Genomic DNA, 3,557 nt, shown 5'->3' with positions numbered 1-3,557 from the left:
TCCAGGTTCCTGATGCGGGGGCAGGCAATGGCAAACCACCTCCAAAGGTCTCCTTGTCCAGCATACTTTGCATATCATTATATTATAAGAAAATTAATAAAATTTTATTTATAGCCTATTCTTCTCCAAGGGCTCAGGGCAGGTAACTACATTGTTAAAAAAAACAATAAAATAATACTTTAAAACATTATATATTAGATATGTGGGTCTGGGACCCATGTATCTGAGGGACTTCTTATTGCCCTATGCCCCCCCACAGGGGCTCTGCCAGTACCAACTTGTTGGTCATTCCCAGCATCAGAGAAGTACGCCTGGCCTCGACCAGGGCCAGGGCCTTTTCGGTCCTGGCCCCTATCTGGTGGAATGAGCTCCCAGAGGAGCTGTGGGCCCTGGGAGAACTTTTGACATTCCACGGGGCCTGCAAAACGGAACTCTTCCACTACAGTTGAGACCAATGCTAGAGGAAGAGCAGATCCCCCACCCAAGGAAGGTCTGATGTTACGCTGGCTCCAGTGTGGACGTGACTAACTGTATCTTCTGTCGCCCTGGCTGGTAGCCCTTCCATGTTGGGAGGACTACTATTTATCGCCATCTTGTTGTGCTGTGTGTTTTTTACTTTTTTACTATGGGGATTTTAATAGGGTATTAATTGGGGATTGTTATGGTATTGCACTGTTGTAACATGCCATGAGCCAGCTTGCCGGGAGTAGTGGGTAATAAATTAAATCTTCATCATCAACATCATCATAGCAGGTCCCTTAAGCAGTTCTAACTGCTTGCAGTCTTGTAGCAGGATTCAAAGTTTGGCTGGTGTTTTGAACAGGGAAGCAAGGATTTCAACGCTGTTTTAGGTTTCAACCATAGGCCTGGTAGAATACCACTGTGTTGCAGACCTTGTGGAACTGCCCAAGGTCCCGCCGGGCCCTGTTCAAGGACACACCTGTCCTGAGTAGGTTTTTGGTACCCCGCTTTTTAGTACCCAAAGGAGTCTCAAAGTGGCTTACAGTCGCCTTCCCTTTCCTCTCCCCACAATAGACACCCTGTGAGGGAGGTGAGGCTGAGTGATCTCTGAGAGAACTGTGATTGGCCCCAGGTCCTCCAGCTAGCTGCATGTGGAGGAGAAGTGGGGGAATCAAACCCAACTCTCCAGATTAGAGGCTGTTTCTCTTAACCACTACACCAAGCTGGCTCTCATCATTGTTAGTTTTGCATATGCTGTCATAATACATTGATTCAAATATTTGAAATGCCTACAGGTCTTCTGAACCTGCACATTTCCCCTCTGAAATGACATATTTGGTCTCTGGTTGCACGTTTTAAAAAAGATCCGTGTATTAGAGATGAAGCAGAGATGACTTATTCTTATGGCATATTGATTATTCATTAGCTTTTTGAAAATCTGGCAATTTGGCATTTCAGATCACTATTTGATACTTTATTTTTAATAGTTAATTGATTCTATAAGGTTGGATCTGAAAGTTCCCTTTTGCTGTTGGGAACATCTTGTATTCATAGCTGGGCTCCCATGAATGGGAGATTCCTTTGTGAGCTCAAGGGGACCTTGAACCCAGCCCATAATTTGATAGTGATTTTTACAAATATTAAGTTTGCTTATTTACGCCCTTTTCCTCTATATTTAGATTCCATTGAAAGGTTGCAAGATGCTTTTTGTACCAATTGATCCATCCTTTATTCCTTGCATTCTGACACCTCCTATTTCATCAAGGGGACAACCCCCCCCCCCAGCATTTGGGGATAATTTGTAGGGAACGCTTTCTCAAGTTGTTGACACTGTGGTCTTTATTACACTCCAATGCACAATGTCAACTAAAATTACCATAAGCATGATGGCAAACCGGTATATTTTAAAGGAAAAACAAAACCCTGAATATATATAATTCATGTAAACAATTCTGAAATGGCCTTCAGCAATAGGAATCCTTTGCGAAATATCTTGTTTTATCGCTTGAGGAAATTGCTGTTGTCTAATTCCATCCTGAATCAGCCCAGCCCAGTTCTTCAGAATATTTCAGCATGGCTCATGCACGTTATGGTTCCGCAAACTCTGTACATGCCCCGTGCCAGTACAACTCCATTTAAATAGCAAGCTTGCTTATCTGAACTTTCCATTTCTCTGGGGTGATCAACGTTGTTTTGAACCATTTAATTCCTAATGACACTGACGACAACTGCACGACCCACAACACTTCCTTTAAGTTTCATTTTCACATGATCTGTCTAAGCGGCTGACGGGGTTGTGCTATAGACGCACATAATAAATAGAACATAAATATTAGCTATTGAAGCTATTAGACATTGATGTAATGCCCATCTTCCAGCTTTTTTTTTTTTTTTGTACTATCAAAAAGCAATGTATGAGAAACAAGTGTACCAGCAAACTCTAAATGCAGACTACTCTGTTAGGGTAAGAGCCTCTTGTGGCGCAGAGTGGTAAAGCAGCCAGCATGCTGTCTGAAGCTCTGACCACGAGGCTGGGAGTTCGATCCCAGCAGCCGGCTCAAGGTTGACTCAGCCTTCCATCCTTCCAAGGTCGGTAAAATGAGTACCCAGCTTGCTGGGGGGTAAACGGTAATGACTGGGGAAGGCACTGGCAAACCACCCCGTATTGAGTCTGCCATGAAAACGCTGGAGGGCGTCACCCCAAGGGTCAGACATGACCCGGTGCTTGCACAGGGGATACCTTTACCTTTACCTTTTTTTTACCTCCCTCCCATACAGTATCATCTACCTTAAATTAAAGGAGATCCAGCCCTTCACCTGATGGGATGGATGACAGAAACTGAATCGTGGAGAGAGTTAACATTGGGCACCCTCCATTGAGAAGTCGTATCATTACTAGGGGCCAAGCCCATTGCATTCAGGAATACAACAGATCTCCTATATATTCTCTGTCATGTAGGGAGTTCATAGTCTGACGAAGAGTGCTTGCACTCGAAAGCTCACGCCCTGAATAAACCTTTGTTGGTCTTAAAGGTGCTATTGGACGCCTTTATTGTGCTACTTCAGACCGGCTACCCATTTGAATCTTCTCATGCTGTGTTCCTAGTACCCCTCCCAAACATCTACTATCTCCTTTGGGGAGGGGAGTGGGAGATGATTACAGAAGCCGATGAGGCATGCCCTTCCCTAGCACCCATCTTCTGTGCAGCCACAAGGTAAAAGGTAAAGGTATCCCCTGTGCAAGCACCGAGTCATGTCTGACCCTTGGGGTGACGCCCTCTAGCATTTTCATGGCAGACTCAATACAGGGTGGTTTGCCAGTGCCTTCCCCAGTCATTACCGTTTACCCCCCAGCAAGCTGGGTACTCATTTTACCAACCTCGGAAGGATGGAAGGCTGAGTCAACCTTGAGCCGGCTGCTGGGATTGAACTCCCAGGCTCATGGGCAGAGCTTTCAGACTGCATGTCTGCTGCCTTAGCCACAAGGGAAAATATAAAATGGCTGTATGAGACCCAGCATATGATCTCCTGAATCGTATCTGTTTGGCTTTGACCTTACGAAATTGAAGTTGTTATTTTAGGTTTGTACTTCATGG

Source organism: Paroedura picta, chromosome 1 (genome assembly GCF_049243985.1).
Source record: "Paroedura picta isolate Pp20150507F chromosome 1, Ppicta_v3.0, whole genome shotgun sequence".
Taxonomy (NCBI): Eukaryota; Metazoa; Chordata; class Lepidosauria; order Squamata; family Gekkonidae; genus Paroedura; species Paroedura picta.
This window is presented reverse-complemented; position numbering follows the sequence as displayed.